Raw genomic sequence first — 26,749 nt, forward strand, 5'->3', positions numbered from 1 at the left:
CCAGCACTGTTCCTGTACTAAATGTTCTGAAGCTAATGTGAAGCCCCTTAAAATTTACACTCCAGCCCATCCATATCTATTCAGCCACGATCAGGGTGCAGACAGTAGAAGTCCACTCAGCAATGGTTTTACTCTCCAATTACCGGTGTCGCCACCCAATCTCCGCTAACATTCCTTAGATCCATTCTTTCTAAACCGGATTCCTTTGTGTTTATCCCACGCATGTTTGAATTCCATTACCGTTTTCATATCCACCACCTCCCGCGGGAGGGCATTCCACGTATCTACCACCCTTTCGATGAAAAAATACTTCCTGACATTACTCCTGAGTCTGCCCCCCCTTCAACCTCAATTCATGTCCTCTAGTTCTACCACCTTCCCGTCTCCGGAAAAGGTTTGTTTACAGATTATTACCTTTCAAATATTTGAACGTCTGTATCATGTCACCCCTGTTTCTCCTTTCCTCCAAGGTATACATGTTCATGTCGGCAAGTCTCTCCTCATACGGTTTGCAACGCAAATCCCATACCATTTTTGTAGCTTTTCTTTGCACTGCTTCCAGTCTTTTTACATCATTAGCAAGATACGGCCTCCAAAACTGGCAATTTCAGCAAAGCATTTCACCAAAAGCTAAGCAGAAAAGCCAGGTTTTCAGCTCAGTTTTAAAATCCTTAAAAGAGGAATTGCTACGGAGAGAAAGGGTGAGATTGTTCCAGGTATGAGGAGCCAGGAAGAAGAAAGCACTGTGACAGGTTGATTCCAAGTGGGCACGTTTTAGAGAATAGCCTACAGGTTGTAACAGCTAGTGTTGACCATGGATAAACCTGAATCGGCGAAGTATTAAAATAAGTCATGGTCTTCACTCTCTCCTAGTCCTCAAGGGCTTCCAACAGGTCAGGATGCTACTAATGAATATGCATGAGAGATTTGCATACAATAGAGGTAGTACACATGCAAATCTCTCTCATGCATATTCATTAGTAGCATCCTGAAAACCTGACCTGTTGGAAGCCCTCGAGGACTGAGAGTGAGGAGCAAGGAAATAGGTATTAATGCATCTACCTGTAACCTGAAATGGAAAGAAAACCAAGAAATTAGTTCATTGTAGATGATTCTGGATGCCATGTTTCTAATCATTTGCTGCATTAGCAGAGCCCAAAAACAAAATTTCAGATTACACAGTTAAGGAGGTCCCATGGATATCAGGATCTTTGGTTCACATGTCCCGAATATTTTGTACACCATTTTCAGTGAATTTCTTCAAAAGGCGGTAAATCCTAATAAATAACTGTAATATAATTGAATATAAATATTTGTATTCTGAGTGACCAAAATCCCCCTAAGAAAAAAAATCAGAATCAGATCCATTTTTAAAACCTACTGCATAAAAAATACTTTTCTGATAAGCTCATGATCAATTTGAACTGCTTTCTCTTGACATACAAACTTTCATTATCCTGGCTGAAAAAAAAATGTCATTTTCTCTTTTGCTCATGTGTTTAGCTCAGAACACCCTATACTGTAGATTAGATCTTGTGACTACTAAGGACTGTTTTGTATCCAGGACAACAAAGCAAAGAGGAGAAGCTAAGTTAAAAAAAAAAAGGAAAGGGGAGGAATGATAGGAAAAGTGAGAGACTTATATTGCAACATTTCACAGGCAGAAGCTGCTTTGTGATAAATGAAATGTGACATGGAAATTGAAGTTATGTAAATTCCACATGTGTTCTCTCCCTATGTGTTAACAGGTTCTGAATGGAATTAGTGAACAGAAAAACAGCTTAGAAGTTTGTGCAAGAAGCTGCGTAATCCATGGTATGAAGTGGTGAGAAGGAACAGAGCAGAGTATGAAAACAGTGCAGAGTCAAGTCAGAAAAGAACATAACCAAACAGCCAGCAATTTTTCATATGAGCCTTTGTTATCTACACCAGTAGCCACTTTGGATGACAGCTGCACAACCAGAGGCATCAGACATAAGAAAACTGGACAAAAAAAAAAAAAGTGTCTAGAACAGAACCTGTACTTAACATATACTAGAGCTCCCCCTGTGGACACTCTGGCTAGGTGACGATAATTGTCCAGTTTTAGGAGCTGCTGCCAACTGCATCTAGGTCTCTGCATGCCCCGGCTGTGATCAACTAATGTTTCTGAAGGGTACACATCACTTTCAGCCATTAATAAGTCATAATCACCACACAGTGGTGGGCATGTCTGGAACTAAAGGAGAGCTTGGTGCTACTGGAATGACAGTGTGCTCTGAATTACACACTTCAGTACTTAAGGATACATTATCTTACAGTTGATCAATATGGCAATGCCAGAGTTTTCCATCAGAGGTCCAGTGATCTTGATGATGGAAGCAAGGAAAAGAGTGCAAAGTAGATGAACCCAAGGAGGTGTCTAACTCCTGTTCCTGTTTGAGTTGTAATTCTGCAGTGAGGTCTGACTTAGCAAGGAAATGGATCTGACATGCTTTATTCTGGACTAGGGTTACCATATTTTGTCCCCCAAAAAGGAGGACAAATGCCCCGCCCCACCACACACCCACCCTGCCCCGTCACACACCCCCACCCCCTTTCACGCCCTCACTCCACCCCTTTCGCATCCTCACTCTGCCCCCTTTCACACCCTCACCCCGCCCCCTGTCACATTTTCCCTCCCCCCTGTCACACACCCCATCACCCCTCCCCTTACCTTGCTACTGCCCTGGTGGTATAGTGACCTGTTCGGGGCAGGCTGATTCAAAATGGCCGCCGAGAGTTGAAGTCTCGCGAGGTCACTTCAACTCTCTGCGGCCATTTTGAACCTACGCCGAGATCAGCAACAAGAAGGATACATGCAGGGCAGCAGGGGGCTCTTTCCTGCCCCGAAGGCGGAAGAGGTCACTAGACCACCAGGGCAGTAGTAAATAAGGGGAGGGGAGGCTAGCAATCTGCCCATTTGTCCACCCACCAGCCTGCCCGTTTGTCCAGAAATCCAGACAAACGGGCAGATTGGCAAAACCCGCCCGGTTGTCTGGACATGTCCTCAAAAAGAGGACATGTCCGGGTAAATCGGGACATATGGTAACCCTATTCTGGACCCCCACAGACTAGATGACCATGAAGCATATTAAGAATTCACCCTGATTCTGTGCAGCACATCCATATTGATGGAAATGCTTTCATTACAAACCTGATTCTGTTTGTGAAACTGAAACATTAGCACAATTATAGATAAAATAGGTAAGAAATGGTTCTCTAGTAACACTGTAATCTCCAGTGAGACCAATGAATGTATAATAGCGTATGTTTTTTCCCCAAATGCAATCAAGGTAACAGCCCATTCCTTTGAGTCAGCTCCACTGTTCTGCACTGATGGGTGTTATCCTTTCCTACCAGCAGGTGGAGGTAGCAAAAACTGAATTCTACCAGTGACATCACCGGTATAAGCTGGGGTGCTCCCTGGAACAATCCAGTATTTTTCTCTATCTTCAGCAGGTGGTGGGTTGTGCTGTCAGTGCTCCTATCCCTGGCCTAGCTCCCTGCTCTGCTGGCCATGGCCATATAGTGTGGTTGAGACTAATGGCCGGTCCCAGGTTCAAGGTCTTGAACCATACCTGGCTGAGTGTGGAAATTGGCTCTGCAGCCCCCAGTCACACTTCTTATTGGCACTGTGTTAAGCTTTGGCTCGGTCCCACAGGACCTTGTCTTAGGGGTGCATATCCCCCCTCCCCCACTCACCCTTCTTGCCTGTACACCCTGTTTGGGTGTAATCTTCACGGGCTCCCATGCAGCTTCCAGGCTTTACAAAAAAAATAATAATTTGGCTTGGCTTGGGTTTATTCCCTGTTTAAGGGACTAAAGCTATTGTGAGTTAAAACTGCTACAGCAGCTTTGAAAAAGGCTTTTCCTTGTTTCATACATCCTCTGAGAGCCAGGGAATGGCGGGGTCGTCAGACCTCTAGGCCAAGGCAGAACTAAGAGGACAGGCAAGCCCATGCTTACCTGCCAGTGCCACATGGTTGGGCATCCCAGCCTGTAGGTGTTGCGGGGTTTGTATGAACTGGCAGCTAAGTACAGCTGCTGGCTCTGTCTCCAGTGTGATGGGTCATTTCTGATTTCTGAAATGGCCCGGGGCCATTTCCCAGCAATCAAAATCCCAGCAACCAAATACTTCATTTCTGTCACCAGTTCCAATATACTTAATCACTTATTAAAAAAATATTTTCTGAATAATTTTTTAATTTTTTTTTTTTAATCTTAGAGCATACTAATTTTTTATAAAATGCATTGCTGCACATTCCTTGTCGGTCCATTTTTTTTCTTCTCAATTTCAGCTGGCCACATATCTACAAAAATGCTTAACAGCTTGCTTCTCATATAACTTTTATTAAAAAGCAATTGAAGTACTTAACTTTTAAAGCATTTAAATCAATAATGCAAATTGGATTCTCTGTCAACATAGCCAGGTTTCGAGCACTTTGTCAGGGTAGAGGTCTGTCCCATAATGTAGTTTTTCCCCTCCACAAGGCCCTCATCCACATTTTGATGGCAGAGAGGGAGTCTTCAGAGGGATCCCTTCGGGGTTTCAGGGTTCTAGTTCATCTCTACACCTTCACTCCTGCAGAGGTGGAGAAGTAATAGGTTTTCCCAATGTAGATACTCTGGTTATGGTGGTCACAAAAGCGACTATGGTGCCAGACCGGGGGGGGGGGGGTTGACCTTTAAGGAGCTCCATGATAAAAAGGTGAAACAGCAGCTCCACTTGGTCTTGTCAGTGGAAGCTTCAAGCATTCATGTCACTATTTGTAGTGGCTATGTGACTAGGGTCATGCTGCATTGGTTGCAGCAGCTGCAGCAGTCCACCAATGTGCCTGCCTGGAATCAGGGATGGCTTTTTTTAGCAGACATTTAATATGATCTGGTCCACTTGGCTTCCCCCTTGGTGACTGCTCCAGTGATGGGACGCTGTTTGTTGTGGCTCCACCACTGGGTTGTGGCCTCTAAGAAGCTTTTTAGTCAGCTGCCCTTTGGGGGGTGCTTACTTTTTGGTGAGGACCTGGAGAAATTGGTGAAGGATGTGGTGGTGGTGGGGATCATGGCCTCTCCATCTCCCTAAGCTGAGACAAAAAGGTGCTCTATTACCCTAACACCAATACAGTGGCGTAGGAAGGGGGGCGGTAGGGCAGTCCGCCCCGGGTGCATGCCGCTGGGGGGGTGTCGGCTCTGCTGGTTCTCTGCTCTCTCTGCCCCGGAACAGGTTACTTCCTGTTCCGGGGCAGAGAGAGCAGGGAACCAGCAGAGCCGACGCAGCTCCCAGCGACGTGCACTCCAGGCGGAATGGCCCTCCCGCCCGCCTGCCCCTTTTTCTATGGTAGTGGTAAGCGTTCCTGGGGGGAAGCGCACGCCGAGGGGGGGGGGGGTGCGCCGTGCTGCACCTGGGGGGGGGGGGGGGGTGCGCAGCGCAATCACCATATCTGATATAACAAACTACAGACCAGTAGCCTCCATTCCTTTGATGGTAAGATAAGTAGTAGTAGTAGTAGTAGTAGTAGTAGTAAAGGCGATGGAAGGAATAGTAGCAGCACAAACTATGGACTACCTTTCACATTTCTCCCTACTACACAAATCTGATGAGAACTAGGGTCTTTATCCTTTTTAGTTTCCAAAGAGACCTGAAAGATTTTGTGAGTACTGAGGAAATTTGAGTTTCAAATGTTAAATGTTTATCTATAATTATACCTAGAATTTTCAGATTATTGTCAATGGGGAATGAAATGTTGTCAACTGTGAAACTGTTGAAGTTGTTTTGCTCAAATAGGTTGATAATGACCATGAATTTAGTTTTTTCTTTATTTAGCTTTAGTTTGAATTCTGAGGCCCAGGTTTCCATCAAATTTAAGCCGTTTTGCCTTTTGTAAGATGTCTTGAATGTTCTTTTTGAAGGTCATGTATATGGTAACATCGTCAGCATATATGAATGTTTTTAAACCCGCTGTTTCAGCCCTGAAGAACACCACAGTCTGGTGACCAAGGAGAGGATAAGGTTCCTTTCATTTTCAATTTGTAAGATCTTGATTTCAGGAATCCTTGAAATCATTTGTGGACTGTGCCACATATTTATTTATTTATTTGTAACATTTGTATCCCACATTTTCCCACCCATTAGCAGGCTCAATGTGGCTTACAAAATACCGTAAAGGCGAACACCAAGTCCGGTAGGGGTAAACAAATATAGATTGAAATAGGGGTCAGGTAAGGTTAGGGTATAAGGTACAATAAGGGTCAACGGAAGAGGGAGAGGGAAAGTGCAGTAGTGGCATCTATCAGCCTTAAATGCACCTCACTGATTCTTTCCTCAGTGCTTACTCTCCCCCACATTCTCTGGAGGCCTGCTGTCAGCACTGTTTTTGGAACAGCTGTGCTGTTTTCTTCTGGTATTGTGTGGCTGTCATTGAGTTTGAGCAATGCAGTGCCTGAGCTGCCATGCTAGTCTTGTGAGGCTGTGCAGACACTGGACAAGTTGGGACAACAGGTGACTCAAATTCACTGAAAGTTGTGCCATACAGGAAGAAAACAGAAAAGCTGTTCTAGAGGTGCCACTGGTAGAAAACATCTGGAGAGAGATTATAAACTGGGGGAAGGGAGAGAGAGAGTGCAAGTGATGAGCTGGCTTGGAGGAGGTGGGAATGAAGACAGGATGGTGCGACCAGACTGATGAAAGAACCAGATGAGCATTAAAACTGACTGTGGTAAGGCTGGAGGAGAGCATGTACTGGGGGAAGAGTCAGGGGCGTAGCCAGATGGTCAAATTTGGGTGGGCCTGAGCCCAAGATGGGCGGGCATGGAATTCACATCCCCCCCCAATCCCCCTTTGGTTTGCTCCTCTCTCCACCCTTCCCTGCCCACAGACCCCAAATATTAAATACTTGAGCAGGCGGGGATCCCCAAACCCTGCTTCCTGGAGATTTCCTCCTCCTCCTCAAGCAGCCAGCACTCTTCCAAACGGCAGCCGGCAGCACTTGCCTCAAACTGATGCTGCTACCAGCTTGTCGTGCATGCTCAGTGCTTATGCATATGTGAAAACTGAGCATGTGCAGAAGGGCCAGTCTCCAGGCAAGTGCCGCTGGCTGACATTTGGAAGAGCACTGGTGCCCAAGGAGAGAAAATCTTCAGCTGGCAAGGTTTTGGGGATCCCCACCAGCCACAGAAAGAGTGTCACAATTTTGGGCGGGCCTGAGTCCAAAGTGGGTGGGCCCTGGCCCACCCAGGCCCACCTGTGGCTACGCCACTGGGAAGAGTATTTCTTGAAGAGAAGAGTTGGGGAGAGTTTTTGTAGAAAGCATATTGAGGGAGATGATTTGGTGGGAGATGGACTAGAAGCTGATAAGCTGAGTGAGGGAGAGAATGTGTTTTGGGTGAAGCAGACTTCATTTTTTAAAAATTGTCTTTATTGTTGAATGGAAGGAGATTACAACACATCTTCCAAAAACAAACAAGTTTCCAAGAATTAGCAGTACAATCCGACAAGAAGACATAACAAGAAGTCGACCCCAATACATCTGGGAGCCCTTTTACAAAGGCGCGTAGGTGCCTACGCAAGTCAAATTGGTGCTACTGCCCAGTTACTGCATGCCCTGGCCGGTAATTCCAAATGCCCAAAACACACAGAAAATATTTTCTATTTTCTATCGTGGGGCCCATAGTCAGCAGTAATCAGCAATTGGTGCATGCTGCATGCTTACCATCCAGTTAGCGCATGAGACCTTACTACTAATTCAATGGGTGGTATTGAGATTTCAGGCCAAAAATGGTCGCGCGCTGGGTTTCATTTTGCCACATGTCCATTTTCTGGCACATTAAAAAAATCCCCTTTTTTCCAGGCGTGTTCAGAAAATGGACCAGTGTGCATCCAAAACACGTGCCTTCACCAGCACAGGCCACTTGGGTTGACTGCATCATTAGAGGGAAATCCTTCATTGTCCCCACTGTTTAGGGCTCCAGTCACTTTGTCCAGTGAAGGTTCTGGCTGTCACACTGAAGTCTTCTTGCCAAAGTGGCCCCTGCTTGAAAAATATTCTTCTAAGTTGTTCCCATAAGGCAAATCTGGAGATTTGGGCTGCATGACAAAATAATTTGCAGCAAAATGTTTTGGATTTATCTGACATGATCCCCACCTGTAGTGGTTCAGTTCTGATTGTTCTGGCCCTCGTTCCCACCTTTGGAATTTATGCCACTTTCTGCATCACTAATTAATACAGAGGGATTGGTCTAAGTTGGTGGTCATCTGATCACAATCCTTAATACCTCTCACTTACTTCAGCTAGCGATCTGTGATTTTTTTTACATATTTGTGAATTGCATATGGTTTCATTTGAGAACACACTCTTAAGTTTCAGGTAAGTCTCTTTTGCTCCCTCCCCCACCAGAATTGTATACATTTATGTCCCTCTCTCCATGGGAGAAAAGGTGTATTCTTTTCAAGGAGAAAGAATTCTCACTGAAATTGCAAGCATGTTAGTGCTTTTAGGCTGTTTTCTGAGATTTTCAAGATCCAGGTGGTATTTAATTTAGCACCTCTTTTATCAAGATTGCTTGCGGCGGGGGCAAGATGGCGCCCTAGAGGCAAGACGCAGAAGTTGCTCCTCCACTTACCGCAAGTATGCCTAAAAATTGCTACGGGAAGGTTGCTCCAGCAGCTTCAAGGGCAGTTTCCTCGACACCTAAGTTAATTCAAACACCATTGGAGGGTTTTGTGACTCATGTCATCGTCCAGGGATCCGCTGCAGGCACCATTTTGCTCAGGGCTGGAGCTTGGGTTTCTGGTGCCCTCCTAAAGCTTATTAGTCAGCGCTCCCTACCATCCAGGGGCAGGTTCACCATGGCTCCGCCCCTACAGTAGTCACACCTCATGAGCCTCTAGCACAATCCCTAATTTTTTAATTTTATTTTATTGCTTGCTATGTTCTTTACTAAACAGGCCTTCCTCAGCTACAGGGTATTCAGCTCATTTAGGCAGAGGATTGTGACCCAAACACAGGATCTCAGTTTTCAGTCTGTTAAGCTTCTGTTTATTAAATAAATAAATCTCTCTTGGCTTAAAGGAGTCTGGAATAATTTCAAAACTTTGCCCATCTCAAGTTCTTCAGTACATGCCATATGTGATAGCTTTGAAAAACTATACTTGCTAATGTAATGAGATAGTGCAGTTGCCATGTTAATCCACCTGGATGCGTAAAAATAAAAGGTCAATAAAGAGGTTGTAAGCAATAGCCCAATTAAAAAAAAAGTTCTCACCCACAATATTTGTTGATCTTTATTTCTATAGAGTTGCTAATGGAAGAAGTCAGTTTCACTATTCCACGATGTCCTCATTTTCTCTCAAATTCTATCCCATATATAGCCAAAGTACTTTGCCAAGAAACCCAAATATAGTTCTCTTAAGTGCAGTTTCTAAATGCAACACTGCTCTTTGCAACCCACTTAGGGGATCATTTACTAATGATGAGTCCAGGCTAATGGTGTTAGTGTGTATTATCTGCTGCAGGGCCCAGAGGAATAAAATAGGCCCTGCAGTAGACAGTATACACTATCTGTTAGGAATGGTGCCCTAGGTCTAGCTAAGTGCTTCTCAATACTTTTATCTTACAATGCTCCTGGTCCTAGTCCTCCTGAAGAACTCAATAGGACCATCACTAAGGAAGAGTTGATACAAGGAACCATTCTATCACACGATGCATGGAGGAGTTTCTCTTATGCTGACATTTTTAAAACATATCTACTTCATTTTCATGATTGGGCATTTTTAACCATTTGAGAAGGGGGGGGGGTGCTTTTTCTAGGTCTGTTGCACTTCAGGGTGCACTACTGCACTATGAGGGTGCTAACATTTACATGCAGATTACATGCAAAATGATTAGAATAATAGCATATATGTGCATATGTTTGCACATATTCTCATAAATACCAATATTCTGCCTAAGTGTTATTCTGTATCTTACATAGGGTGTATTTGCATGTAGACACACACACACATAGGTGGAGTCTGGGTGAAGTGTAAATAGGACTCAGACTTATATGTGTAATTTATAAAATACTTTGACTGGTGTAAGTGTTGACGCCTAAATTATACACATGTATCTAACTTGTTATACTAGTAGGTGCTTACTTTCCTTTATAGAATATGCTCCAATCAGATGCCTTCTAGGCTCCTATATTTAGGTGCACTGTTATAGAATTACCCCCTATATAGAGAGGAGAGCAATTCTAGTTACAAAAAGCTGAACTGTAGGAAGCCTACTCTTTCTAATGTTACAAAGAGTTTCCATGTGCATTCATTTGGAATGTAATTTCATTTTTAACCTGAAACAAAAGAAAAAACAATGAAATGTAGAGGTTTTTCTCCCCATGTCATCAAAACACAGTTACACAGTAAATGACAGCAGATTAAGACCCGCACGGTCCATCCAGTCTGCCCAATAAGGTATTCAAAGCCACACTCACCACTGTGTTCGAGCCACAGCCACCCATGCTTAAACATGCTTAAACCTCCATCATGCCAACCACAAATAGGTAGCCAAACATGATGGAGTCTTGGTACCATATATCAACCCCAAATATTGCTGACAGTATTCAACTTACCAGTCAAGATGTCTTCCCCTCCTCCCTAAGCTGCACAGTACCTTCACTTGTAGCACGTAAAAATAAAGTGATCTATGCTGAATCTTCACCAGTCTTTTGCCATTTGTGGGATACAGACTGTAGAAGTCTGTCTGGTGTCGACCTTGGTTCCCCCATGCACCCTTTTGCTCAAAAACATGCACTATTTATCAACAGGCACACTATTGTGCAACAGAATGCACTATTGATGACATTGCCCTTGACTAAGGCCAGTTGTATGGTATCAAAGTTCAAATGATCAAAAGTGGTTGAAGAAGGCCGCTCAACACCTTGTCCTGGTGATAAGGCACAGCGCTGAGCAGACTTGCTATTGCAGACATTGCTTTGTGATTCTGAGGCACAGTCTTTGATTGGGGGGGGGGGGGGAGGAGGGCAATCTTAGGACTGAGTGCAGTAATTGACACTATCCATGAAGAATTGCTCAAGTTGGGAACATGGCTTGAAGATGTGGAGAATAAAGTGGAGAAGCATGTGCACAGAATATGGCTCTCTTGGAAAGATATGAAGAACTGCAGTATAAACTTGATGACATTGAAAATCAGGGCAGGAGGACATTCCGATAACTGTGCAGACCCTTTGCTAGCAGTTGTTGGGGAGTGAGACTGATCAAGCCCCTGTGGAGCTGGAAAGAACAGATTGAGCATTGGTCCTGCCAGTAAACCACAGAACTCAGGATATCATTTTGTGCTTTCCTAAGTTTGTAAAGAGCAACTCTTGCTGAAAGCATGATGGGGAGTATTTGTGTGATTTCAAGATGCATCTATTCAAGTCTACCAGGACATTTCCTCCTTTAGGCTGACCAATATTTTAGTGTCTTAACAAAGAGAAGGTCAAGTATAAATGGACCTTTCTGTTCAGCCTCAGTTTTGAACTAGTGGGCAAGGTGCATAGGGTGAAGACCTGTGGAGGAAGTGTGGTGGATTTTGCAACTGGAGCCCCTGCCTGTGCTGCCGGAGCAGCAAGGAAGCCAGTGGGTGCTCTAGTCTTCAACGCTGACACTTCTTCTGCACATGCTCAGTTTATTGCATGAACTAAGCATGCGCAGAAGTGCCAGCATCAGTGGCTGGAGCATCCTGCTGACTTCCTGCTGCTCAAACAGCATGGGTGGGAGCTCCAGTGGCAAATTTCTTCTGCTGGCAGGATTTGAGCATCCCTGCCAGCCATGCATATGGTGCCACAAGAAAACTTTTAAAGGTACATGGGGGGGAGGGAGAATCAAGAGAGATAAGGGGAGATGCCTGATCACCAGCTGGAGAGGGGACAAGAGGAAGAGATGCTGGACTATTTTTGTGGTTGCGGGGGGGGGGGGGGGGGAGAAAAGGTAAATGCTGGACTAACCCTGGCAGCGCTATAGAAATGCTAAGTAGTAGTAGTGGTAGTATTTGTGAGGGTGGGGGGAAGAGAAGGTATATGCTGGACTATTTGTGAGGGTGGAGGGTGGAGGGAACAGAAGGTAAATGCTAGACTCTTTGTGAAGGGGGAGAGAGAAGGTAAAATTATGCACTCTGTATAGGGGTGTGCTTTGAGAATTTTGGTGCCATGTAAGTGTGCCATGAGATGAAAATTTTTGAAAATCTCTGCTATAAGGGATATGTGTCCTTTATAGAATTGTGCTTAGTGCATAACTATGCCTAACTGTAGGTGCCTACAATTAGTCCTATTATGAGTAGACCTAGTTGTAGGCGCCTATAGTTAGGTGCGATTCTATATGTATACGCATAAAATTTAGGAATGCCCCAAAAATGCCCCTAGCCATGCCCCCAAATAGTTACATGCATTAGGATTTATGTGCAGATCGTTATGGAATATAATATGTGCGTTAATCATAATTAACAAAACATAGCAGCAAGACTACTCTTTGGTAAATCCAAATTTGAAAGTTCCAAGCCCCTTCGAGAGAAATTGCACTGGCTCCCAATAAAGGAACGAATTAACTTCAAGATCTGCACCATAGTCCACAAAATTCTTTATGGAGAAGCCCCAGGATACATGTATAACCTAATCAATCTTCCAGCCAGGAATACATCAAGCACATGCCGTTCATTCCTAAATCTCCATTACCCTACCTGTAACGGCCTCAAATATAAATCCACTTACGCTTCCTCCTTTTCCTTCATCAGCACCCAACTATGGAATGCATTGCCAAAAGCTGTCAAATCTATTCAAAACCATCTCAACTTTAGGAAAATACTCAAGACCAACCTGTTCCGGAAGGCCTACCCCCATGATCCACCGTTTTAGCACTGATATCTTCAGACTACTGGTACAGTCCCTCACCCAATCTCAAATTGACTACTGCAATATGTCAGCTGTAATATATCAGTTAGAAAAAGAATCGATACAAAATGCAAATTTGATATTCTCCATATCGAAATTTGAGAGAGTAATTCCACTGCTCACTGAACTACATTGGTTCCTGGTGGGGGCAAGAGGGATATTCATACTTTGCATAATGATATACTTGGCAATGTACGGTAACTCGCCGGAAAATTCAAACCAATGGATACTATTACCCAAACCCAGGAATAGGAGCCTAGCTGGCAACCTACTAGATTTGCTATTCCCCTCTACTATGGGCATCAAATTCAGATCAATGTATGTACTAACTTTACCCTACTTAACTGCAAAATATTGGAATAGTTTACTGACTCAGATAAGGACTTTATCTCACCTTGGGACATTCCACAAAATGCTGAAAGCTTATCTATTAAAAAAATACACCTATAAAATGTCCAATAACCCATCGATTGAATATGCATAGGTTATTAGTTGAATATGAACCCCCTCCCCCTTCAATGTAAACCTCAATTTGAAACCACAGGTTGGAATCCACAGGTAACGTGGCTTGGGGTAGAAGACTGCACGCCTCAGCCATGGCTGTTCTTTTGTCCATTTTTCGTAGTGTGGATTGTTCTTGGTTTTCTGTACTGTTCTATTATCCAGGGGGGTATTTAAAATTTTAAAAATATGCACTGGTACAGTAGTCTCTATAGAGGCATGCCCCCTTTGCATTTACGTGCGAGAACACTTAGGTGCTAATTTATAACTGGGGACCTAAGTGCACTTTTATGCCTACCTGCCTTTCACTCCCATTTTGGTGCTTTTAACTACCATTATCTGCCATTATCATACCTTCAATTAGGCACCTGATTGGCATCTAACTTATAGTGTGATATGTAGAATTACCCCCAAGTGGCTAATTTATATATCCAAAATTGTTCTTGATTTGCCAGCTGCAATCCCCTCCCAGTCTGGGACCCAGCACAACATCTACAATTTACCACTTCAAATCAGTAATCTGATGCTGCTGATTTATGTCAGTGGACCACTAAAGGCACTGTGAGTGGTCCTGTTCCCAACCAACTCTTGGGTTCATTAAGTCTCAATTTTGTGCATTGCTTCAATCTTTCCACATATACTAAAGGATACGAGCATGATATAACATATACAACATATGCTCCCAGATTCTATGTAGCGCACCTAGAGATCTGCGCTGAAAACCAAGTGTATTCTATAACAACATGCATAATTTCATTGGCTTAACAAGCTAATTAGTGCTGATAACAGCTTTTAACAAGCAATAATGAACACTAATTGGCAATAATTAGAATTTACGCGCATAACTCACTAAGCGCATTCTGTAATGCAATGTGCCTAACTTCTAATGTACACAGGGAAAAAGGGGCATGGTTATGGGTGGGGAAAATGGGCATTTTGTGGGTGTTCCAAAATTTATGTGCATAGTTGTACAATATGGCCCAGTGCGCCCAAATCTATGCACCAGGATTTATGCCACATTTTCACTGGTGTAATTGGAGGCGCGTAGTTTTAGGTCCTGAGATATAAACTAAGCATATTCTATATACCACGCCTAAATTTAGGCACTGCTTATAGAATACACTTAGTCGGCACTGATTTTTGCTCAGATTTTTTAGGTGCCATATATAGAATCTGCCCCATGATGACTCACAGGTACTATCAGCCTTAGCTGTTATTTTATAATTATTAATTGGAGAGGTCCATGCCAAACTTTTCATGATTCAGGCACACCATGAACAATTTCTATAAGCCGCATGTCCATTCATCACTTGCTGTATCCTGTTCGGGCACTTGAGGGAAATAAACTCACCAATATTGTTGCCTTGTTGAAACGTCATAATAGGAAAATCAACAAAACTTGAATGAACTGCCAAAACTGGCCCTTTATAAAATAGGCACTTTCCTGGACATTCCACATAAGTGCTTTTCATAAATTATCCCATAATGACATGTAAATAAACATAAGATATGCCCATACTATTTCAGTGCTACTAATCCTAAAAAATGCTGTATCTAATATAAAATATTATATTTTATATTTTATATTTCACGTCCAAAAGCTTAGGGGCCCTTTTACTAAGCTGCGTAGGTGCCTATGAGCACCAATTCGGAACTATCACCCTGCTACCGTGTGGCCTGGGCAGTAATTTCATTTTTTACGCATGCCCACTACGCGCACCGGAAAATATATTTTATTTTCCGGTGTGTGGTGCTAACTGGGCAGTAATCAGCATTGTACATTTGCAGACAATTATCACTCAGTTAACACGCGAGACCTTACCGCTAAGTCAATGGATGGCGGGTAAGGTCTCAGGCCCAAAATGGACGCGCACCAATTTTTATTTTGCCGCACATCCATTTTTGGCCCCAAAAAAGACCTTTTTTGCAGGCACGCTGAAAAATGGACATGCGCGCATCCAATACGTGCGTCTACAACAGTGCAGTAACAAAAGAGAGGGTAATACAGCATACAAATATACAGCACAGACAAAAAAGCACCACTCAAGAAAGAGATAATAGCCGTCCTTTTATTGTGAAAAAGACCCGACACGGGACGTGTTTCGGCGCACAAGCTCCTGCCTCAGGGGTCAAGGTGTATCTTCACAATGTATAAGCAGAAATCCTAAGTGAATTGCTAGCTACCGCTGGACGTACTTTCAATCACGCTGAGAGCTGGCTAGTTGGCTGTTTTGGAAACTAGCCAGCTCTCAGCGTGATTGAAAGTACGTCCAGCAGTAGCTGGCAATTCACTTGGGATATCTGCTTATACATTGTGAAGATACACCTTGACCCCTGAGGCAGGCGATTCTACAACAGCGCAGGCCATTTTTCGGTGCACCTTAGTAAAAAGACCCCTTAATCCTTAAACATCTGCGTAAAAAATTTAAAATAAGTATAAAGAGTTAAATTACATCAGCAATTGTCATTCCTTTCTTCCATATAATTTTCAGAAGAAGAATATATATTGATGTTTCCATATATTAAGGTGCTTTGGGAACAGCAACACAGTGCCTTAAAAGCCATACTGGGATTCAGCAGCAGCCAAAGCGATAATTTGCCATTATAAGATCATAAAATTCCCAGCATGTGAAAAACTGTGTCATGAGATGCAGACACAGGTCTGTGCACTGTGGAGCAGCTGAGACTGTGGTTAAAACACACTGCTTCTACAAAACAAACCCTGGAATGTGGGGATGTTGTTTAAGGATCTTGCTCATGATCTGGTGGTACGGCAGAGCCACAGAGTATTAAGACCTACAACAGGTTTTAGGTTTTTTTTAAAACCATTGACGCTAGTCACCTCAAAGCCTGGTGGTACAAAATTATAAAGCGGAGGAATGGAAAAGATACCATACAAAATCTGCTTTTAAAAAATATTTGGTGAAAAGTGGAATGAGTGCCAGATTTCTCTCTTGTTTATAAGTCCAGCACTGATTTTTGACAACCTCCTAAGGGACATAGCCTGAATGACCTCAACTAGAGCAGCTTCCAACAAGTAGAAAAACAAGAAAACTGATTTTCTGTCAGGAAAAATAAACACTTCCAAATTTTCTTGCACAGAATGCAGAACAACCTCTGAATTTAAAAAAAAAACTTGTATGGTAAAGTGATGTGGTAGCCGTGTGGTATGGAAAGACATATGGGGTTTTACTTCCATCTCTATTAGGTTCTCTCTTAGTTGCCTGAAGATAATTTTCCCTTTACCATTCAGCACAAATATAGGGGAGAAACCATGTTTGCAAGCTTAATACAGGTTTCAATCAGAAATAAAACTATATTTTGTGTATGCTAATAAAAAGATGAGGCAGCTGTGATGCAGATATTCAAGGCACTGATGCTACAGACACTGAAAGTATTGTCTTCTCGGAGAGTGAAATAGATAAATGTCAAGCATTCAGGTTTCCAGACATGATATGCTGCTAACTGGATTTACCTTCATGGCGGTATACAAAACTAAAATTATAAATAAGAATAAAAGATAGAAAAAAGGGAGAAATCAGAAGTTAAAACCTCAGAATAAGTCAGCAAAGAGAGGAGAACTGACCTTGCACCCTGAGCTGCCCTGTACTGAGTTAAAGAGCTGTAGTTGAAAATTGTAGATTAGCTATTCTAAAAGAAAACAGAATGTTTCAGATCCTTTCTTAAATACTTGTAAGCGGTTTCCAACCTTAAGCAGGAGGGGACAGTGTTCCAGAGAGAGGGTCCTTCTATGCTAAAGATTGGCCTGTGATCTGTATCCAAGCAAATATTATGGATGGAGAGTATGGTAGGACGATGCTGAGCTGATCTTTATTTTCGGGGCAAAGAGTAAGATATCCATTTTTCAGTATAAATGTTTGTTTATTCTCTTAACCCCAGTTTTATAGTACATGTGAAACACATACACTTAGCATTAACACAGTATTTTTGAAGACTCGTTAATTAACCATTGTGAAGATTCACTAATGAACCAAGGCAGAGCAAGACATGAATTAAAATAGTTCCTGATAAAGACCATATGCACTAATTAATAACATATTACATTTTCATACATTTTTAACTGTAAATTTCACTCTGTGGGTAGAAAGAATCATGATTATTTTTCCAGGCAGGCATTGAGATGGAGTGAAGAGACATCACATAAGATTTGGGCAAATACAGGGTTAAGATGCTGTATTGCAAACCCTATAATCATTGCAGAAGGTTTCAGTAAAGAGAAATGGTTGTTAATTTCTTATTAAGTTTGTTTAATTAAAGTAAACATTGCCATGATGGAATGCCACATGGAACAAATTAATCCACTTCATACTTATTCTTCTGCTTGCACTGAAGTACTGCTGGGCAGAAGATATATGTGCTATCTTCTGCAAACTCTGAGGTCCCCTGTTCCTCTCAGTTTCAAAACCATGATGGCAAAAGGAACTGATTTGTTTGTTTCTGCACAAAAAAGGGGGTCAGAAATGTGCATTATACTTAGGTTTATGGAGAATAATGAAAGTCTGCCTTAAAAGCCCAGGACATCATAAGATGGTCTTGTTGCCAGTTGCATGAGCTGTGAACAGTCAGCCTAGCATAAAGTAGACATAGGATGTGTAGTTTATCATGCTATCAATCCTGTACTGTCATCAAGGGGTTATGTGAATATCAAAAGCCCACAAGAGTAAAGCTACAGCCATCGCAATGGAAAACAATGCAAGACAAGTAAGAGGAAGAGAAATAGTAATAGTATTCTTATCAGCTCATTAGACAGAGGGTAAGCCTCCTTGTACTACAGGCTAGTATTAATCATAAGGGAATCAGCTGGCAATAGACTTCGAGTGCAGAGCTGGAGAGGGTTGCATTCTGTCAGCAGAATCTAAAGATTACTGGCAGAGTAATACATGACCCTAGGAAGAGAAGAGTCATGGGAAAAGCAGCCTCTATGGAGCCAAGGTGTAAAAAAAAAAAACCTAGTTGAGCGTACAACAATATCAGAGACTGCAGAAGCTAATGAAAAATGCTTTGAAAAGTTGCAGAGAATTAATTTTCAAGGACACCACTGTAGGAATGACCAGCAGCAGGAAGCATGAAATTGGTTAGATGAAACACAAACATTGCAAAACCATCAAAGTATAAGCATGGTTGGGTGGCAGGTGCATAGAGAGGGAAAAAGACAGAAAGCTGGTATTACTACACCACTGTTTCTACCAGATTTTGCCTCCCATATCTTCATAATGTAAAGTCAATATGAAAGGTATTGTTATGAGGGTACTATTTCCAGGGTCAGGTTAACCATCAGGCAAACTAGACAGCTGCCTGGGGCAGCAGCTTCTGGAGGAGGCAAAGAGAAGGCACAGTCAAAACAAAATAGTAGAATGCAGCTCAAAAAACTATCAGCCCGTACTTTTACCTATAGATAGGATGAGTAATTTTCAAATAGCCTATTTACCTGGGCAAATGGCTTTTCATCACTTTGTACATTCACACAAAACAAAGGTTAATACATAAAAGTGTGATGTCCATCTGTGCAGTTTTACAGGATTGTCCTGGGATGGGTAATTATGATTGTTGAATTTAATTATGAAAATCTTAGGGGGTGCCTAGGAACATAAAAGATTTATAAGCTAAATCTATATTGTCATCCATGTATTCATGTAACACCAATTGTTTGTCTACTCCGGAATGGCGAATGCCATGACGGAATATTGTAAGCCACATGGAGCCTGCAAATAGGTGGGAAAATGTGGGATACAAATACAACAAATAAATAAATAATTGAGGGGTAGTGGCAAAAGGCTGAAGTTTCCCGTAGGATGTCTAACACCCTTGCGCCAGTCCTGATTATTTCTATGAACTTCAATAATGTGAAATCTGGTAGAAGACCTAGTAGGCAGACCTATGTTGGTTGCCTTACAATGGTGCACATGAAACTGCATTGCAAAAAAAGAACCCACTTATTCCAAACATGACTTGTTTGCACCATATTTTGAAGAAATAATTTCTACTGAATACTGGATTGTTGCCTATGTTGTTAAAAAAAAAGTTTAAGAAAACATGGCTTATGTGATTTCCATCAGATATAAAATAAAAAAAAAAATTGCCTCTCCTCCTTAAATAAAGATTAATAGTAACATAACAACACCTAATTGCCAACAGTTAGGTGTGAGTACTTACACCAACTTTTAACATGGCATAAGTGCTTACACCTCGTTAGGGTTGAAACTACATACTTGCGTTAGTATTATATAAAAACATAAGAGTAGCCATAATGGGTCAGACCAACAGTCCATCTAGCCCAGTGTCCTGTTTTCCAAACAGTGGCCAAGCCAGGTCACAAGTCCATGTACACCGCCTTGAATGAATTCCTTCACAAAGGCGGTAAATAAATCCTAATAAATAAAACTAATCCTAATAAACACTCCATACTACAAATCCCAGGGAAGCAGTTGTTTCCCATGTCTGTTTCAATAGCAGACTATGGACTTTTTCTCCATGTGAAACTGCCATTATAGAATTCGTGCTTAGAATGCATCATCCCAGTACCAAACTTTTGGTGCTCTTTCTTGAATCTATCCCTAACCTAGATTTCCGTACGAAAATGAAAGTGTATTCCATAACAATGTACATAACTTAATTAGTTAACAAGCTAATCAGCGCTGATAATTGTCACAAAAGTCAGGAATAGTGAGCCCTTGGGGCACTGCCGACAACCGGCAGTAGCAGGCGAACCACCCAAACAAGGATCAAGGCTGAAAACAGACAGGACTGGTACAAGCAGGACTGGAATTGAAGCGGATGACAGGCAGGACTCAACAAGCAGGACTGGAACAAGCAGGACTAGAGTGGAAGCTGAAGGCAGGCCGGACTCAAACAAGCAGGACGGGAGCTGAAGCTGGAGGCAGACAGGGCTGGAACAGCAGGACTCGAACAAGGAGGACTGGAGCTGAAGCTGAAGGCAGGCAGGGCTAGAACAGCAGGACTGGAACAAGCAGGACCAGGGCTGAAGCTGAAGGCAGGCAAGGCTTGAACAAACAGGATTGGAACAAGCAGGACTGGAACTGATGCTGAAGGCAGACAGGACTGGAACAAGCAGGACCGGAACTGAAGCTGAAAGCAGGCAGGGTTGGAACAAACAGGACTGGAACTGAAGCTGAAGGCAGACAGGGCTGGAACACGCAGGACTGGAACTGAAGCTGAAGACTTACAGGACTGGAACAAGCAGGGTTAGGATTGAAGTTGAAGACTGGAACAAGCAGGGCTGGAACTGCAACAAACAAACACAGACGAAAACTCACCTGAAGACCTCTGTTGCAAAGGCAAAGCCTGAAAGTTCCCAGGTGCTTTATAAAGGATTTTTTACTGATGATGTCACATCATGATGGCAGCAGGAACACCAGGGCGAGGCTTGGCTACAGAGAACTCTAAAGCGAGGCTTGGCTTTACGAACACCAAAGCAAGGCTGGAATGCTGAAACATCGGAACAGGACTGAAATAATCTCTGGAACACAACTGGGAAACAGGGGAGAAACAGTCCACAGCAGCCACAGGGCCTGGTCACTGGAAGGAGAGGTGAGTGTAGACCCGTGGCACGGCCACAACCGTGACAATAATTGGATGTTAATAAGCAATTATCAGCACTAATTGGCATTAATTAGAATTTATTTATTAGGATTTATTTACCGCTTTTTTGAAGGAATTCACTCAAGGCGGTGTACAGTAAGAATAAATCAAACATGAGAAATAGACAATTACAGCAATAAAACATTCAACATTGCATAGTTTAAAAGTGGGGTGGCTATGGGAGTAGAATGGATGGGTTGTGGGCGTTTCTAAAATCTAAGCGTGTTGTTATAGAATGCACCCACTCCACACTTAATGTAGGCGTTAGGATTTACACCAGGTTTTAGTTGGTGTAATTGACCATGACTAAATTTAGCCACATGGAGCAGCACTTGGCGTATTCTACAATATTTGCCTAAATTAAAGCATACTTTACAGAATACGCTTTGATTTTCGCACAGAAATCCAGGCACAATATATAGAATCTAGCCCTATATGACTAAACTAAAGGTATTTATTTATTTAATGTGGCTACAACATGGCCATTTGGGTACATGTTAGTGATGGTTAGGATTTGGTCTTGCATCATTCTGGCACTGAATGGACCAACTTTAGAAGACGTTGGCTGGTGACCACTTGATTCCAGGCTGCAGTGAGTGTCCCCGTCAGTGGTTGTGGATGCAGGGTGCCGCTTGGATATTTCCAGTGATTTTTCAAACCACAAGTTCTTGATTGGATTAAAGTTTGGTGACTGAGTTGGCCAATCAAAGGCAGAGATCTTGGATTTCTTCCAGTCAACAACTGCTTTTGCTCAATAACATGGGACATTGTCATCCTAGACAATGTAGTTACCTGAAAAAGTTTTTCTGATGATGGAGTCATGCACTTCTGCAGTATCTCATTGTATTCCTTGGCATTTACCATACCACTGACAATTTGTAGACATCCCAACATCACTTGTTGTCATTTAATGCCATGACATGATCTTCAACGGATGTTTGACAGACACATTCAAACACTCTTGCTTGCATTCTTTACCTTGAAATCACCTTATATGTGCAAATCTGGTCTCCAAAGAGGCAGAAAGTGCTTTTGTCACTGAAAAATACCTTTTCTGCATTTCACAAGTCTATTTTGAGAACTTAAGCAAACTTATGAGCTACTGCATCCACGTTGTCGTTCCTTATTGTTGATCTGTAACAAGGCTAAAGCTGTTTCTGTTAATAGGCAATGCCTTAAAAGCTGGAGGAGAAAGGAAATAAAACGGCTTAAAAAATTATTGTAGCTGGTAGAAAAAGCAATTATAAACTCTGTAGTTTGTGCTCATTTTTCTTCACTGTTCTTCTATACAAGTGAGGATATCCTGTTTCCTAATGAGTTTATCTCAACTGTTGTTGTACTCTGCCTTGGGAAGCTGGTGTTATAAAGATGATAGAATATATGGAAATTAAATGGAAGTAGAATTAAACTCACCTTTCATTGGGGCACATGGATGCACATTTTAACGTCGTCTCATTTGTAGGAATTTACATTTAAGATACACAACTGGATTATTCTGTTTTTAGGCATGTTTCAGGGACAAGTGGTTTTATAGGTCAAAATAAAAATAAATATTTTTTAATGCAGATCTCTTTTGTTTAAACATAACTAAATGGGCTATAAGCCCCTAATGGTGTATTAGGTTCTGCCCAGTGTAATATTTATGGTACAGTAAGGTTCTGAGTGTGTTTTTGCACAAAGTTGTGCATAGTGTTTTGCAGTTGAACGATTGTGGTTAGTATATGCTTTGAGCAACCACTTTATTCTTTGACATATGATACATATCTAATATCTAAATTTAATAAAAGGTATTAATTGTGACTTTTATTTTTATTTTTTTTTTCTGTGCGTCATCAGACAATTATGGATTTAAGCTCCACCCCTGGCCCCACCCCTAACCCCGCCCCCTTTAGCCTCCCCAAACAGTTGGGCCACCGACAGCCTTTTTGGCTTCTCCAGATTTCCCTTTCTCCTTTGCGGGTTAGGAATAGGATGCCATCCACCTGCTGTGCAACTGCTATCAAGTCTCAGGGCTCTGGGTTTTGTGTCGCCAGGTGGTAAGAGGAAAACGTATGGGTATTTGCTATTAACGAGTGCAGGCATGATGGGGGTTATCGGGAGCAGCAAAGTTTTATACTGTTTTTTGTGTATCCACAGTGTGTATCCTTGATTAATTTTTTTTTATCTATACCATTATTTTATTTTATTATTGATTATATTTGTATGTTTATATTTATAATCATTAATGCTTTGTGTTGTTCACCTTTTTTCAGTTTATTCTCTGAAGTCTTTGTACCCGATGAAACTGACTATAATATTCTGTGGAAAAAGTGAAATCCAAACAAAAAGATCACACTTAGAAATATTGTTCACATTTATCATGCTGTGGCGAGTTTCAGTTATTTGGTACATTTTATTGAAGACTGGTTTCAATTGGACCATGATCTTCAGACAAATAGTGGGGCTTTTTTCATGGATCTTTGGCATAGCACTCTGCTTATAGGATTCTGTGTAAACTTAAGTACTAGCATTTCCAACTCATTCCTTTGAACACTACTACTAAGTGACATTATTTCCTTTGGATCTCCCCAGTGTAATTTGTTTTAAAAAATTATCTGATTTTTGGATAGCAATGTTCCCGGTGGGATGCAATATCTCAATTATGACCTGATGTTGCAACACAAAATTAAATGTTAAGACTAGTGTTGTAACATGCCCTTTATTTTCTTCAAGGACCACCTTTCTTATAGTGTTATACACATTTTAGAAGGGGATTTCCTTTATTAGTTCTTACACTTATTCTTACTGATGATTTAGTTCGAGATGCTGAAATGAGTTCTTCTTTAGCACATATTACGAACTTGAGGTATCCTATCTCTTATAGTTGGTAGCCAAATCTGAATCACTTGAATCCATGCACATCAAGTCTTTTTTTTTTTTCAAACGAAGCATCCAAGATTTGCATTTTGTAATAAATTTACATTATGATCAACTACGCCATCTGCTGTTTAGTTTCCCTCCCTTAGAAACACACAAGACATTAGTAATTACTCACTTTAATCATTGTGCCCTTTGGAAAGGTTTTCATTACTTACGCTCTGAACAAAGGGAATCATAGAACAGACAGACAAGACAGGCGATAACCATGTTTCAGATTCATCCATGATGATTGCAACTGAACAGCAGGATGTCATTGCTTAGCTCCTTTTTTGCAAACAAATCAAACTCCTAATGCTTTAGTATTCAGGATTCAACTTTTCACTAGTATTTTAAAACTTGCTTCCTTGTTATCACTTTATACAAGAAAGAATGAGAGGCCCGAGAGCTGGTCTCGAAGGGCCCAGTTAAACGCGGGCTGGGCCCGTTCGAGCCAGCGATGGGCATGCTGGGAGGGAGAGGGGTCATGCAGGAGAGCAGCCAGCTCAGATTGGCTAGAACAAAGAATGCACTCTGGTTCTGGGGCAGGGCAGGCTGCTGATTGGCTGGGAAGGTGGAAGGGGGCGGGGCTGGGCGAGGACATAAAGGGAGGAGGGAGACGTCGGATACCAGGGTGCTGGTGATCCGCGGAGGCTGTTTTTTGGCGGTTTTCTGAGGCGTTTTTGTGCAGGGCCCTGATTCTCCAGCATGGCGGATGGAAGAGAGTCAGGAGAAGAAACTGGAGGAGCGGAGGTGTCCTTCTGTGCTAGTGACTCTATCGGGAGGAGTCCGGAGGAAGTGAGTGCGGGAGGGGGGGGAGGGAGGGAGGAGAGCCTGCAGGCCCCCGCAGATCAAGGAGATTGCTAGAACAGCCATAGCTGCTGATGCAGCTGTGGCAGGGAAGAAGAGGCAGAAGAAAACTCAACATCTTAGTGCAGGCAGGTTGGGGGGCGCTCTGGGGCAGGGGTTTGGGCCTGAGGAGGAAGCACAGGGCGGCCCGGAGGGAAGAGAGAGGGGAGTAGGGGCTGGCACTGGTAAGAGGAGGGGCACTAGTGGGAGAAGGGGACGGGAGGGGTTGGAGGACTTGGAGGATGGGGGGAGCCAGCAAGCACCGGAGCGGGAGAGCGGCCCAGATTGGTCATGGAGGGCAGCCCCGGGTGGCCCAGCCTCAGCAACCGGTCTTGCTGCAGGCAGCTTTGGTGAATGCCCCCCTCGGGGCGTAAGTGGGGATAGGATGGGGTGGGGCCAGTACCCCTGGGGTGCTTGGCCCGCGTTTGGGATGCCTTTGTGGTCGGAACAAGTAGCAGGTCAGTGGGCAGTCCCTTGGGGTGGAGCACCGGGCTGGATGGAGGGATGGCCGAGCTCAGGACGTCCTGGGGTGGGGGTCCGGGACCCCGGATGGGGCACACGGTGGGCTGTCCCTGCTGCTCCTCCCAATTTGTCTTTACAGGTGCAAGGAGAGGTCCACGCGGTTGGAGTGCCAGCACCGAGGCGCCCAGGACTGGAGACAGACCAGTTTGGGACCACACGAGTGGAACAGCTGGAGACCGAGACGGGAGGACGAGCGAGGCCAGCGGAGCATACTGTGACCACGGACCAGGCGGCATGCTCGGCGGGCAGTGGCCCAGCAGCAGGAGATGGGCCAGCGCTCCCCACGGCGGGGCCATCTGGATGTGGTAACAGTGAGTGCGCACGGGGAGAGCGGGGGAGGCGAGGGCGGCGCAGGTGTAAGGGGAAGGGGAAAAGGGATAGGTCCTCGTCCTCGTCGTCTAACACATCTACGACTTCTTCGTCCTCTTCCTCCACTTCTAGGCCTGAGAGACAAGAGGCGGGGAGAGTTGCAGCAGGGATGCCAGGGGTAGGAGAGAGAGGGCCGCCGGCGCTAGTGGCGTTGTCGGAACTATGGGAACAGGTCCCGCGGGCGTTACGGCGAAAAATTCGGCGCCGGAAGTGTATAGACGTATTCCGGTTGTTGGAAGGTAGGAAGCCTAGGCGCGGAAAAAAGCGAGGTAAGAAAGTAGAGGCCGATAAGGAGCGTAAGGTAGCGAAAACAATAGTTAATTGGATGCGGGCATTTTTACGTTTGGCGAAGCCTTTAGAGATAAGATGGAAGAAAACCTCCACATGACGTGGGGGACACAGGACATAAACCTGTGGCTAATGCACATGGCCCCTCGTGGCGCGGTGGCTGGGGGAGTGGGAAGGGGGGGTATTCAGCAGGCCTCGAGTAGTCGGCCCTTTCGGGTCGCGGGGAGAGGAGAGGGGAGCGCTGGCGGGACGGGGACGGCTTCAACAGCATATGTATGTATGGCGGTTCAATAGAGCAGCATGTCTATTCCCCGATTGCAAATTCAGGCACGCCTGTTCCACGTGTGGGCAGGGGCACCCGTCCATTAAATGTACCAAGAAGGGAGCAGGGGGCACAACCCTTGCCAAGTAAGTGGGCGGGTCGGGCCCCCACGCCGGTGCAAGTCGATGCGATGCTGCCATGGCTCCATCGATATCCGGTGCGGTCAGCGGCTCAATTGCTGGAGGGTGGTTTTCGGGAGGGGTTTCGGATTCCTTATCGGGGGAGGGTAGAGTCCAATTGGGTGCAGAATTCGGCGTCCGTAACGAAATTGAAGGAGGTGGTACGGCAAAAGCTGGATGAGGAGCTGAGTTTAGGGAGAATTGTGGGGCCGTTTCAGAACCCCCCCTTTTCCCCATTCATGATTTCCCCGCTAGCAGTGATCCCTAAGAAAGCGCCTGGGAAGTTTCGCCTCATACATAACCTCTCGTATCCGGAGGGCAAGTC

The sequence above is a fragment of the Microcaecilia unicolor genome, chromosome 5 (assembly GCF_901765095.1).
Source record: "Microcaecilia unicolor chromosome 5, aMicUni1.1, whole genome shotgun sequence".
Classification (NCBI taxonomy): Eukaryota; Metazoa; Chordata; class Amphibia; order Gymnophiona; family Siphonopidae; genus Microcaecilia; species Microcaecilia unicolor.